Below are 14,098 nucleotides of genomic sequence, written 5' to 3' on the forward strand. Positions count from 1 at the left end.
TGGATCCAAACCTTTTAAAGCAAATAAAAAATGTTCATTAAATTCTCAAGTGAACGTGCAGTGGGATATTTACCCGGGTCAGACAAGCCATTAGACAAAAAGCTGACCTAACAATCATAGATGATTTTAAAGTGATTTATCGGTCGATCATACGTAACGGGCTATATGTTTGAAAGAAATGACTTATGGATTGGGAGTCAACACTCAGTTAAAAATCCCCCGCCTCCCCCTTTTCCTGAGGAATGCAAAATAAAATTTATAAAAACTAAAAGAAGTTTACAATCCCTAAAAATTACAAACACTTTTTGGAATTATCTCTCTCTACATTTGTGCATTTCCATTTTAGATGTATGATTTTTTCTTAAATCAAAACTCGAGTTTTCACTTTCCCCTGATCTCGTAAACAATTTTGACAAGAAGGTAAAAAGATCGCAAAAAAAAATGAAAATTTTAGAGTTTATGTGTGGAAAAATTTTAAAATAATAACATATGTATGTAAATAAAATTTATTCACACACCTCAAATGAACACAAAAGTTTTTTTATCCAAGTTTTGGAAATTAAACTAGTTCAACCTTAATAGCTGGGAATTTTATAAGGAAGATATTTCTACACTTGTTTTAAAAATGGATATGCATGCTTGAAACATGTTAAAGATGCAAATGACCTATGGATCCAAATCTTTTAAACAGAATAACAAATGCTCATTAAATTCTCAATTGAACATGCGGTGGGATATTTACCCAGGTCAAACAAGCATTTATTTTTTCCCATTCACAAAAAGATGACCTAAGAATTATAGATGATTTTAAAATTATTTATTGGTCAATAATGCTTAACGAGCTATATTTTTGTAAGAAATAACTTATAGATTGGGTGTCAACAATCAGTTAAAAATCCCCCGCCTCCCCCTTTTCTCGACGATTGAAAAATAAAATATATATAAAAACTAAAAAGATTTTACTATCCCTTAAAATGACAGACACTTTTTGGAATTATCTCTCTCTACTTTTGTGCATTTCCATTTTAGATGTATACTTTTTTCTTAAATCAAAATTTGAGTTTTCACTTTCCCCTGATCTCGTTAACAATTTTAACAAGATGGCAAATAGATCACAACAAAATGAAAATTTTAGATTTTATGTATAGAAAAACTTTAAAAGAATAGCAAATGTAAGTAAAGAAAATTTATTCACAAACCTCAAATGAAGACAAAAGTTTTTTTATCCAAGTTTTGGAAATTCCACTAGTTCATCCCCAATAGCATGGAATTTTATAAGAAAAAGATTTCTACACATGTTTTAAAAAAGGATATGCATGCTTGAAACATGTTAAAGATGCAAATGATCTATGGATCCAAACCTTTTAAAGAGAAAAACAAATGCTCATTAAATTCTCAAGTGAACGTGCGGTGGGTTATTTTCCCTAGTCAAACAAGCCTTTATTTTGCCCATTTACAAAAAGTTGACGTAACAATCATAGATGATTTTAAATTTATTTATCAGTCAATCATGAGTATTGGTCAATATTTTTGTAAGAAAGGACTTATGGATTGGGAGTCAAGTGTTAGTTAAAAATCCCCCGCCTACCCCTTTACTCGATGATTGCAAAACCTGATATATAAAATAAATAGAGTTTACAATCCCTATAATTTCCAAAAACTTTTTGGAATTATCTCTCTCTACATTTGTGCATTTGCATTTTAGATGTATACTTTTTTCTTAAATCAAAACTAGAGTTATCACTTTCCCTTCATCCCGTAAACAATTTTGACAAGATGGCAAATAAATCACAACAAAATGAAAATTTTAGAGTTTATGTATGGAAAAAATTAAAAGAATAACAAATGTAATTAAGGAAAATTTATTCACACCACAAATGATCACAAAAGTTTTTTGATCCAAGTTTGGGAAAATTCCACTAGTTCAACCCTTACAACTCGGAATTTTATAAGAAAGAGATTTCTACACATCTTTTAAAAATGGATATGCATGCTTGAAACATGTTCAAGATGCAAATGACCTATGGATCCAAACCTTTTAAAGAGACGAACAAATGCTCATTAAATTCTCAAGTGAACGTGCGCTAGGATATTTACCTGGGCCAAACAAACCATTATTTTTTGCCCATTGACAAAAAGCTAACCTAACAATCATAGATGATTGTAAAGTGATTTATCGGTCTATCAAGCGTAACGGCCTATATTTTTGAAACAAATGACTGATGGACTGGGAGTCAACACTCGGTTAAAAATCCCCTGCCTCCCCCTTTTCCATACGATTGTAAAAAAAATATATAAAAACTAAATAGAGTTTACAATCCCTAAAAATTACAGACACTTTTTGGAATTATCTCTCTTTACTTTTTTTCATTTCAATTTTAGATGTATGGTTTTTTCTTAAATCAAAACTTGTGTCTTCACTTTCCCCTGATCTCGTAAATTTTTTTGACAAGATGGCAAATAGATCACAACAAAAAGAAAATTTTAGAGTTTATGTATGGAAAAAATTTAAAAGAATAACAAATGTAAGTAAAGAAAATTTATTCACACGCCTCAAATGAACACAAAATTTTTTTTATCCAAGTTTGGGGAATTCCACTAGTCCAACCTTAAAAGCTTGGAATTTTATAAGAAAGAGATTTCTACACATGTTTAAGTATGGATATGGATTCTTGAAACATTTTAAATATTGAAATGACCTATGGATCCAAAACGTTTTAGGAGAATAACAAATACTCATTAAATTCTCAAGTGAACGTGTGGTGGGATATTTACCCGAGTCAAACAAGCCATTATTTTACCCATTTACAAAAAGTTGACCTAGCAATCATAGATGATTTTAAAGTGATTTATCGGTGAATCATACGTAATGGGCTATATGGTTGTAAGAAATGACTTATGGATTGACAGTCCACACTAAGTTAAAAATCCCCCGTCTCCCCCTTCACCCGACGATTGCAAAACCTTATATATAAAAACTAAAAAGATTTTACAATCCCTAAAAGTAAAAAACTCTTTTTGGAATTATCTCTCCTACATTTGTATATTTACATTTTAGATGTATACTTTTTTCTTAAATCAAAACTAGAGTTTTCACTTTCCCCTCATCTCGTAAACTATTTTGACAAGATTGTAAATAGATCACAACAAAATGAAAATTTTAGAGTTTATGTATGGAAAAAATTTAAAAGATAAACAATTTAATTAAGGAAAATGTATTCACACACCACAAATGATCACAAAATTTTTGTTATTAAAGTTTGGGAAATTCCACTAGTTCAACCCTAATAGCTTGAAATTTTATAAGAAAGAGATTTCTACACTTGTTTTAAAAATGGATATGTATTCTTGAAACATGTTAAAGATAAAAATGACCTATGGATCCAATCCTTTTAAAGAGAATAACAAATGCTCTTTAAATTCTGTAGTCAACGTGCTGTGGGATATTTACCTGGGTCAAACAAGCCATTATTTTTTGCCCATTTGCAAAAAGCTGAAATAACAATCATAGATGATTGTAAAGTGATTTATTGGTCAATCATGGGTAACGGGTTATATTTTTGTAAGAAATGACTTCTGGATTGAGAGTCAACCCTCAGTTAAAACTCCCCCACCTTCCCCTTTTCCAACCGACTGCAAAATAAAATATATAAAAACTAAAAAGAGTTTACAATCCCTAAAAATAACAGACACTTTTCCGAATTATCTCCCTCTACATTTGTGCATTTCCATTTTAGATGTATGTTTTTTCTTAAATAAAAACTTGAGTTTTCACTTCCCTTGATCTCGTAAAAAATTTTGACAAGAAGGCAAATAGATCACAAAAAAATGAAAATATTAGAGTTTATGTATGGAAAAAATTTAAAAGTATAACAAATGTAAGAAAATAAAATTTATTCACACACCTCAAATGAACACAAAATATTTTTTATCCAAGTTTTGGAAATTCTACTACTTCAACACTAATAGCTTGGAATTTTATAAGAAAAGATTTCTACACCTGTTTTAAAAATGGACATGCATGCATGAAACATGTTAAAGATGCAAATGACCTATGGATCCAAACCTTTTTAAGAGAACAACAAATTCTCATTAAATTCTCAAGTGAACGTGTGGTGGGATATTTTCCCGAGTCAAACAGGCCTTAATTTTTCCAATTTACAAAAAGTTGACCTAACAATCATAGATGATTTTAAAGTGATTTATCGGTCAATCATGTGTAATGGTCTATATGTTTGTAAGAAATGACTTATGGATTGGGAGTCAAATCTCAGTTGAAAATCCCCCACCTCCCCCTTTACCCGACGATTGCAATACATGATATATAAAATCTAAAAGGAGTTTACAATCCCTAAAAATTACAGACACTTTTTGGAATTATCTCACTCTACATTTGTGCATTTCAAAGTTAGATGTATACTTTTTTCTTAAGTGAAAACAAGATTTTTCACTTTCGCTTCATCTCATAAACAATTTTGACAATATGGAAAATAGATCACAATAAAGTTAAAATATTTGAGTTTATGCATGAAAAAAATTTAAAAGAATATCAAATGTAAGTAAGGAAAATTTATTCACACACCACAAATGATCACAAAAGTTTTGTTATCTAAGTTTGGGAAATTTCACTTGTTCAACCCTAATAGCTTGGAATTTTATTAGAAAGAGATTTCTACACATGTTTTAAAAATGGATATGCATGCTTGAAACATGTTAAGGATGCAAATGACCTATGGATCCAAACCTTTTAAAGAGAATAACAAATGCTCATTAAATTCTCAAGTGAACGTGCGGTGGAATATTTACCCTGGCAAAAGAGGCATTATTTTTTACCCATTTTAAAAAAGCTAAGCTAACAATCATAGATGATTTTAAACTGATTTATCATGCATAATGGGCTATATTTTTGTAAGAAATGACCGTTGGATTGGGAGTCAACACTCAGTTAAAAATCCCCCACCTCCCCCTTTTCCCAACGATTGCAAAACTAGATATCTAAAAACTAAAAAGAGTTTACAATCCCTAAAAGTTATAGACACTTTTAGGAATTATCTCTCTCTACATTTGTGCATTTCCATTTTAGATGTATTCTTTGTTCTTAAATCAAAACTTGAGTTTTCACTTTCCCTTCATCTTGTAAACAATTTTGACAAGATGGCAAATAGATCACAACAAAATGAAAATTTTAGAGTTGATGTATGGAAAAAATTTAAAAGAATACAAATGTAATTAAGGAAAATTTATTCACACACCACAAATGCTCACAAAAGTTTTGAGATCCAAGTTTGTGAAAATTCCACTAGTTCAACCCTTATTGCTTGGACTATTATAAGAAAGAAATTTCTACACATGTTTTAAAAATGGATATGCATGGTTGAAACATGTTAAAGATACAAATGACCTATGGATCCAAACCTTTTAAAGAGAATAACAAAAGTTCATTAAATTCTCAAGTGAACATGCGGTGGGATATTTACCCGGGTCAAACAAGCCATTATTTTTTGGATATTTACAAAAAGCTAACCTAACAGTCATAGATGATTTTAAAGTGATTTATCAGTCAATCATGCATAACGGGCTATATTTTTGTATAAAATGACTTTTGAATTGGGTGTCAACACTCAGTTAAAAATCCCCTGCCTCCCCCTTTTCCCTACGATTGCATAATAAAATATATAAAAACAAAAAAGAGTTTACAATCCCTAAAAATTACTACCACTTTTTGGAATTATCTCTCTCTACATTTGTGAATTTCCATTTCAGATGTATACTTATTTCTTAAATCAAAATTTGAGTTTTCACTTTCCCCTTTTCTCGTCAACAATTTTGACAAGATGGCTAATAGAACACAGCAAAAAGAAACTTTTAGAGTTTATGTATGTAAAAATTTTTAAAGATTAACAAATGTAAGTAAAGAAAATTTATTCACACACCTTAAATGAACACAATAGCTTTTTTATCCAAGTTTGGGAAATTCCACTAGTTCAACCCTAATAGCTTGGAATTTTAAAAGAAAGAGATTTCTACACATGTTTTAAAAATGGATATGCATGCTTGAAACATGATAAAGTTTCCAATGACCTATGGATCCAAACCATTTAAAGAGAATAACAAATGCTCATTAAATTCTCAAGTGAACGTGTGGTGGGATATTTATCCGAGTCAAACAAGCCATTATTTTGCCCATTTACAAAACCTGACCTAACAATCATAGATGATTTTAAAGTGTTTTATCGGTCAATCAAACGTAATGGGCTATTTTTTTTAAAAAAATGTCTTATCGATTGGGAGTCGACACTCAGTTAAAAATCCCCTGCCTCCCCCTTTACCTGACAATTGCAAAACATGATATATAAAAACTAAAAAGAGTTTACAATCCCTATAAGTTACATACACTCTTTGGAATTATCTCTCTCTACATTTGTGCAGTTCCATTTTAGATTTATACTTTTTTCTTAAATTAAAACTAGAGTTTTCACTTTCCCTTCATCTTGTAAACAACTTTGACAAGATGGCAAATAGAACACAACAGAATGAAAATTTTAGAGTTTTATGTATGGAAAAAATTGAAAAAAATAACAAATGTAATTAAGGAAAATTTATTCACACACCACAATTGATAAAAAAAGTTTGGATATCAAAGTTTGGGAAATTCCACTAGTTCGACCCTAATAGCTTGGAATTTTTAAGAATGAGATTTCTACACATGTTTTTAAATGGATATGCATCCTTGATACATGTTAAAGATGCAAATGACCAATGGATCCAAACCTTTTAAATAGAATAAAAAATGCTCATTAAATTCTCATGTCAACGTGCGGTGGGATACTTACTCGGGTCAAACATGCCATTATTTTTTGCCCATTTACAAAAAGCTGACGTAATAATCATACATTATTGTCAAGTGATTTATCTATCAATCATGTGTAACGGGCTATATTTTTGTAAGAAATGACTTATGGATTGGGAGTTAACACTAAGTTAAAAATCCCACGCCTCCCCTTTTTTCTGATGATTGCAAAATAAAATTTATAAAAACTAAAAATAATTTACAATCCCAACAAATTACAGACACTTTATGGAATTATCTCTCTACATATGTGCATTTCTATCTTAGATGTATGCTTTTTTCATAAATCAAAACTTGATTTTTCACTTTCCCCTGATCTCGTAAACAATTTTGACAAGATGGTAAATAGATCACAACAAAATGAAAATTTTAGAGTTTATGAATGGAAATTTTTTTAAAGAATAACAAATGTAAGTAAAGAAAATTTATCCACACACCTCAAATAAACCCAAAAAAGTTTTTATGCAAGTTTTGGAAATTCCACTAGTTCAACCTTAATTGCTTGGAATTTTACAAGAAAGAGATTTCTACAAATGTTTTAAAAATCGATATGCATGCTTGAAACATGTTAAAGATGCAAATGACCTAGGGATCCAAACCTTTTAAAGAGAATAACAAAAGCTCATTAAATACTCAAGTAAACGTGCGGATGGATATTTACCCTGGTAAAAACAAGGCATTATTTTTTGGCCATTCACAAAAATTGACCTAACAATCATAGATGATTGTAAAGTGATTTATCAGTCAATCATGTGTAACGGGCTATATTTTTGTAAAAAATTACTTATGGATTGGGAGTCAACACTCAGTTAAAAATCCCACGCCTCCCCCTTTTCCCAACGATTGAAAAATAAATATATATAAAAAAAGAGTTTACAATCCCTAAAAATTACAGAGACTTTTTAGAATTATCTCTCTCTAGATTTGTGCATTTCCATTTCAGATATATACTTTTTTCTTAAATCAAAACTTGATTTTTCACTTTCCCCTTATCATGTAAAAAATTTTGACAAGATGGCAAATAGACCACAACAAAATGAAATTTTTAGAGTTTACGTATCGAAAAAATTTAAAAGAATAACAAATGTAAGTAAAGAAAATTTATTCCCAAACCTCAAATGAACACAAAAGTTTTTTTATCCAAGTTTGAGAAATTCCACTAGTTCAACCCTAATAACTTGGAATTTTGTAAGAAAGAGATTTCTACACATGTTTTAAATATGGATATGCATGCTCTAAGCATGTTAAAGATGCAAATGACCTACGGATCCAAACCTTTTAAGGAGAATAACAAATGCTCTTTAAATTCTCAAGTGAACGTGTGGTGGGATATTTACCCGATGTAAACAAACCATTATTTAAAAGTTGACCTAACAATCATAGATGATTTTAAAGTGATTTATCGGCCAATCATGTGTAACGGGCTATATTTTTATAAGAAATGACTTATGGATTGGGAGTCAACACTCAGTTAAAAATCCCCCGCCTACACCTTTACTCGATGATTACAAAACTGGATATATAAAAACTAAAAAGAGTTTACAATCCCTAAAAGTTACAGACACTTTTTGGAATTATCTCTCTCTACATTTGTGCATTTCCTTTTTAGATGTATACTTTTTTCTTAAATCAAAACTAGAGTTTTCACTTTCCCTTCATTACGTAAATAATTTTGACAAGATGGCAAATAGATCACAACAAGATGAAAATTTTAGAGTTTATGTATGGAAAAAATTTATAAGAATAACAAATGTAATTAAGGAAAATTTATTCACACACCACAAATGATCACAAAAGTTTGGATATTAAAGTTTGGGAAATTCCACTAGTTCAACCCTAATCGCTTGGAATTTTAATGAAAGAGATTTCTACCCATGTTTTAAAACGGATATGAATGCTTGAAACATGTTAACGATGCAAATGACCTATGGATCCAAACCTTTTAATGAGAATAAAAAATGCTTATTAAATTCTCTAATGAACATGCGGTGGGATATTTACCCAGGTCAAACAAGCCATTATTTTTTTCCCATTAACAAAAAGCTGACCTAACAATCATAGATGATTGTAAAGTGATTTATCAGTCAATCCTGCGTAACGGGCTATATTTTTGTAAGAAACGACTTATGGAATTGGAATCAACACTCAGTTAAAAATCCTCCGCCTCCCCATTTTCCCGAAAATTGCAAAATAAAATATATAGAAACTAAAAAGAGTTTACAATCCCTAAAAATTACAGACATTTTTTGGAATTATCTCTCTCTACATTTGTGCATTTCCATTTTAGACGTATACCTTTTTCTCAAATCTAAACTAGAGTTTTAACTTTCCCTTCATCTCGTAAACAATTTTGACAAGATGGCAAATAGATCACAACAAAAATGAAAATTTTAGAGTTTTTGTATGAAAATTTTTTTAAATAATAACCAATGTAATTAAGGAAAATTTATTCACTCACCACAAATGATCACAAACGTTTTGTGATCCAAGTGTTGGAAAATTCCACTAGTGCAACCCTTGTAGCTTGAACTTTTAGAAGAAAGAGATTTCTACACATATTTTAAAAATGGATATGCATGCTTGAAACATGTTAAAGATGCAAATGACCTTTGTATCCAAACCTTTTAAAGAGATTAACAAATTCTCATTAAATTTTCAAGTGAACGTGCGGTGGGATATTAAGCCGGATCAAACAAGCCATTATTTTTTGCCCATTTACAAAAGCTGAACTAACAATTATAGATGATTTTAAAGTGATTTATTGGTCAATCATGTGTAACAGGCTATATTTTTGTAAGAAATAACTCATGGATTGGGAGTCAACACTCAGTTAAAAGTCCACCGCCTCCCCCTTTTCCAACCGATTACAAAATAATATATATTAAAACTAAAAAGAGTTTACAATCCCTAAAAATAACAGACACTTTTTTGAATTATCTCTATCTACATTTGTGCATTTCCAATTTAGATGTATGTTTTTTTCTTAAATCAAAACTTGAGTTTTCACTTTCCCTCGATCTCGTAAACAATTTTGACAAGATGGCAAATAGATCACAAGCAAATGAAAATTTTAGAGTTTATATTTGGAAAAAATTTAAAAGAATAACAAATGTAAGTAAAGAAAATTTATTCACACACCTCAAATGAACACAGAAGTTTTTTTATCCAAGATTGGGAAATTCTACCAGATCAACACTAATAGCTTGGAATTTTATAAGAAAGAGATTTCTACACATGTTTTAAAATTGGATATGCATGCTTGAAACATGTTAAAGATGCAAATGACCTATGGATCCAAACCTTTTAAAAATAACAACAAATTCTCATTAAATTCTCAAGTGAACGTGCGTTGATATATTTGCTCGAGCCAAACAACTCTTTATTTTGCCCATTTACAAAAAGCTGACCTAAAAATCATAGATGATTTTAAAGTGATTTATCTGTCAATCATGCGTAATGGTCTATATTTTTGTTAGATAAGACTTATGGATTGGGAGTCTACACTCAATTAAAAATCCCCCGCCTCCCCCTTTACCCAATGATTACAAAATCTGATATTTAAAAACTAAAAAGAGTTTACAATCCCTAAAAGTTACAGACACTTTTTGGAATCACCTCTCTCTACATTTGTGCATTTTCATTTTAGATGTATACTTTTTTATTAAATCAAAACTAGAGTTTTCACTTTCCGTTCATCTCGTAAACAGTTTTGAAAAGATGGCAAATAGATCACTACAAAATGAAAATTTTAGTGTTTATGTATGGAAAAAATTTAAAACCATAACAAATGTAATGAAGGAAAATTTATTCACGCACCACAAATGATTGCAAAAGTTTTGTTATCCAAGTTTGGGAAAATTCCACTAGTTCAACCCCTGTAGCTTGGACTTTTATAAGAAAGAGATTTGTCCATATGTTTTAAAAATGGATATGCATGCTTGAAAAATGTTAAAGATGGAAATGACCTACGGATCCAAACCTTTTATTGAGAATAACAAATGCTAATTAAAGGTGACATATTTACCCAGGTCAAACAAGCCTTTACTTTTTGCCCATTGACAAAAAGCTGACCGAACAATCATATATGATTGTAAAATGATTGATCGGTCAATCATGCGTAATGGGCTATATTTTTGTAAGAAATGACTTATGGATTCGAAGTCAACACTCAGTTAAAATTACTCCGCCTCCCCCTTTTTCTGACGATTGCAAAATAAAATATAGTTTACAATCCCTAAAAATTATAGTCACTTTTTGGAATTATCTCTTTCTACATTTGTGAAGTTCCATTTTAGATGTATGCTTTTTTCTTAAATTAAAACTTGTGATTTTACTTTCCCTTGAACTCGTAAACAATTTTGACAAGATGGCAAATAGATCACAACAAAATGCAAAATTTTAGAGTTTATGTATAGAAAAAAATTAAAAGAATAACAAAAGTGAGTAAAGAAAATTTATTCACACACCTCAAATGAACACAAAAGTTTTTTTGTCCAAGTTTGGGAAATTCCACTAGTTCAACCTTAATAGCTTGGAATTTTATTAGAAAGGGATTTCTACACATGTTTTAAATATGGATATGTTTGCTTGAAACTTGTTAAAGATGCAAATGACCTATGGATCAAAACCTTCTAACGAGAATAACAAATGCTCATTAAATACTCAAGTGAACATGTGGTGGGATATTTACCCGAGTCAAACAACCCATTATTTTGCCCATTTTAAAAAAGCTGACCTAACAATCATAGATGATTTTAAAGTGATTTATTGGTCAATGATGCGTATCAGGCTATTTTTTTGTAATAAATGACTTACGGATTGAGAGTCAACACTCAGTTAAAAATACCCCGCCTCCCCTTTTACCCAACGATTGCAAAACCTGATATAAAAACTAAAAAGAGTTTATAATCCCTAAAAGTTACAGACACTTTTTGGAATTATCTCTCTCTACATTTGTGCATTTCGATTTTAGATGTATACTTTTTTCTTAACTCAAACTAGAGTTTTCACTTTCCCTTCATCTCGTAAACAATTTTGACAAAATCGGAAATAGATCATAACAAAATTAAAATTTTAGTGTTTATCTATGGGAAAAGTTTATTATCCACACCACAAATGAGCACAAAATTTCTATTATCCATGTTTGGGAAATTCCACTAGTTCAACTCTAATAGCTTGGAATTTTTTAAGAAAGAGATTTGCACACATGTTTTAAAGATGGATATGCATGCTTGAAACATGATAAAGTTTCCAATGACCTATGGATCCAAACCATTTAAAGAGAATAACAAATGCTCATTAAATTCTGAAGTAAAAGTGCGGTTGGATATTTACCTGGGTCAAACAAATCATTATTTTTTGCCCATTTACAAAAAGCTGACCTAACAATCATAGATGATTGTAAAGTGATTTATCGGTCAATCATACAGAATAGGCAATATTTTTGTTAGAAATGACTTAGGCATAGGGAGTCAACACTCGGTAAAAACTCACCCGCCTCCCCCTTTTCCCGACGATTCAAAAATAAAAAAGATTAAAACTAAAAAGTGTTTACAATCCCTAAAAATTACATACACTCTTTGGAATTATCTATCTCTTCATTTGTGCATTTCCATTTTAGATGTATGCTTTTTTCTAAAATCAAAACATAAGTTTTCACTTTCCACTGATGTCGTAAACAAATTTGACCAAGTGGCAAATAGATCACAACAAAACGAAAATTTTAGAGTTTACGTAGGGAAAAAATTTAAAAGAATAACAAATGTATGTAAAGAAAATTTATTCACACACCTCAAAAGAACACAAAAATTTTTTTATCCAAGTTTTGGAAATTCCACTAGTTAAACCCAAATAACTTGGAATTTTATAAGAAAGAGATTTCTACACATGTTTTAAATATGGATATGAATGCTTGAAACATGTTAAAGATGCAAATGACCTATGGATCAAAACGTTTTAAAGAGAATAACAAATGCTCATTAAATTCTAACGTGAACGTGTGGTGGGATATTTACCTGTGTCAAACAAGCCATTATTTTTTGGTCATTTACAAAAAGCTGGCCTAACAATCATAAACGATTGTAAAGTGATTTATCGGTTAATCAATCGTAACATGCTATATTTTTGTAAGAAATGACATATGGATTGGGAGTCAACCCTTAATTAAAAATCCCATGCCTCCCCCTTTTGCCCATGATTGAAAAATAAAATATATAGAAACTAAAAAGAGTTTACAATCCTAAAAATTATAGACACTTTTTGGAATTATCTCTCTCTACATTTGTGCAGTTCAATTTTAGATGTATGCTTTCTTCTTAAATCAAAAATTGAGTTATCACTTTTCTGATCTCATAAACAATTTTGACAAGATGGCAAATAGATCACAACAAAATTAAAATTTTTGAGTTTATGTATGGAAAAAAATTTGAAAGAAAAACTAATGTAAGTAAAGAAAATTTATTCACACACCTCAAATGAACACAAGAGTTTTTTATCCAAGTTTAGGAAATTCTACAAGTTCAACCCTAATAGCTTGGAATTTTATTAGAAAGAGATTTCTACACATGTTTAAAATATGTATGCATGCTTGAAACATGTTAAAGATGCAAATGACCTATGGATCCAAACCTTTTAAAGAGAATAACAAATGCTCATTAAATTCTCAAGTGAACGTGTGGTGGGATATTTACTCGTGTGAAACAAGCCATTATTTTTTGCCCAGTTACAAAAAGTTGACCTAACAAACATAGATGATTGTGAAGTGATTTATCGGTCAATCATGTGACACGGGCTATATTTTAGTAATAAATTACATATGGATTGGGAGTCAATACTCAGTTAAAAATCCCCCACCTCCCTCTTTTCCCGACAATTGCAAAATAAAATATATAAAAACTAAAAAGAATTTACAATCCCTAAAAATTACAGACACTTTTTGGAATTATCTCTTTTTACATTTGTGCATTTCCATTTTAGATGTATGCTTTTTTCTTCAATCAAAGCTTGACTTTTCACTTTCCTCTAATCTCATAACCAATTTTAACAAAATGGCAAGTAAATCACAACAAAATGAAAAGTTTAGAATTTATGTATGGAAAAAATTTATTAGAATAACAAATGTAAGTAAATAAAATTTATTCACACTCCACAAATGAACACAAAATTTTTTTATCAAAGTTTGAGAAATTCCACTAGTTCAACCCTAATAGCTTGGAATTTTATAAGAAAGAGATTTCTACACATGTTTTA

Source organism: Aristolochia californica, unplaced genomic scaffold (genome assembly GCF_029961685.1).
Source record: "Aristolochia californica isolate CCGP_79_NKW_82.1479 unplaced genomic scaffold, dmAriCali1.0.hap1 SCAF_2, whole genome shotgun sequence".
Taxonomy (NCBI): domain Eukaryota; kingdom Viridiplantae; phylum Streptophyta; class Magnoliopsida; order Piperales; family Aristolochiaceae; genus Aristolochia; species Aristolochia californica.